Genomic DNA, 1,374 nt, shown 5'->3' on the forward strand with positions numbered 1-1,374 from the left:
ATGGAGATAGGAAAGGAATTAATGCTTATTCTGCACAATTTAGAAGTTGATTCGAAACCAAAGGGACTTTTAGGGTCCTATTTCTTTTTTCATTTGACCATGGAATAGTATCTAACACTCACTGAGTACTTACTTTCAGGCACTACTCTAAGTCTGACATGTATTATACAATTTAACCCTCAGAGCAACCCTGTGACGGTAATCAACCCTCATCACTCTCATTTCTCAGGCAATTTGCCAACAACCACTAATGGTGGAGCCAGGTTTAAGTAGGCCATATCCCATTAATCCAATGTAATCGACACCGCCTTCGGTCAACAATAGATGTTTTATCAACGTACATTTCAGAGAACCCCCTTGAATTCCCCCACTTTACCTGACCTTCAGTATCTTGGGATCGAAACCTACTATGTGGTTGCTAAACCTTCGGGGGGTTTCCTGGGGGAACCTGAGAGCCCTTGCTGCAGGCGCGGCCGCTCAGACAGTCGTGCCTAGCTCTGGCTAGGCAATGTCAGGACTCGAGGGGCCGCTGGGGAGGAAGGAGGAAACAGGTCGCTGGGCCCAAGACAGATCCCTGACGCTCCGGGTGGTGAAAGGGGAAGGGAAGGTGTGTGTCACCCACGCCCGCCTCGGGCTTGGGATCTCCCGACCGCAGGGGGAACCAGCGCGCATTTCCCAGCTACTGCTCGCGTCACGGGTGAGCGCGACTCAGCCCCGCCCAACTTCTCCGCCCATCTGAGCGGCTGGCACTAGGACCCCGACGACCCTCAACCCGGCCTTGCTCCGCCCCCTCGGGCTGGGCCTGGATCTCGATTGGCGCTTGTGGGCCGCGATCCCCGCCCCCGGCGCTCCGTCACTGCCAAGATGGCACCGGTCGCAGCGGCGGCGGCCGCGGCGGCTGGAGCCAGAGAAGGAGGCGGAGGCAGCAGCGGCTGTGAGGGGAGGGGGAGTCCCGTCTGACTGAGACGGCAGGCCTGGGCGGGCGGGGGTGCCGCGCAGGGCGGAGCGCCGGGCTGGGGATGAGCTAAGCGGGTTCAGAGCTCCGCGGCATTCAGCCCCTCGTGTCCCGCCGCCGTCGGGAGGGGACAGTGCACCACTCTCCAAGCTCGACCCGTTGCTCGCGCTGGAGCCAGCGGTGAGGTGAGTGCGGGGGTAGCGGCGCGGACAGCAGCTGCATGTGGAGCTGTCACGGCCCGGAGCGGTGACAGCGGTGGTCGTGGGAGCGGGGTCGGCCGGGCTCGGAGAGGTGGCAAGGATAGCCGCGACCTCCGCCCGGGGGCGTCTCAGAGCCTGGCCGTCCTCCGCGGGCTAGGTCCGCTCCGGGATGGCACGGCGGTGCTGAGAGTAGCGCCCGCACCTCTGTGTCGGAGGAAT

The 1,374-nt window shown here is 61.5% G+C and overlaps 1 protein-coding gene across 1 annotated transcript in view; it reads left to right on the forward strand.

Moving 5' to 3' along the window:
• The first annotated feature begins 987 nt into the window (after positions 1-987).
• Positions 988-1,374, forward strand: part of DENND4A (DENN domain containing 4A) — a 131,249-nt gene continuing 130,862 nt past the window's right edge. The window contains exon 1 of the mRNA XM_077746935.1: positions 988-1,140. The gene's annotated coding sequence lies outside the window, so the exon portion shown is untranslated. The remainder of the gene's footprint in view (positions 1,141-1,374) is intronic.

This window comes from Crocuta crocuta, unplaced genomic scaffold (genome assembly GCF_008692635.1).
Source record: "Crocuta crocuta isolate KB4526 unplaced genomic scaffold, BGI_CrCroc_1.0 scaffold130, whole genome shotgun sequence".
Taxonomy (NCBI): domain Eukaryota; kingdom Metazoa; phylum Chordata; class Mammalia; order Carnivora; family Hyaenidae; genus Crocuta; species Crocuta crocuta.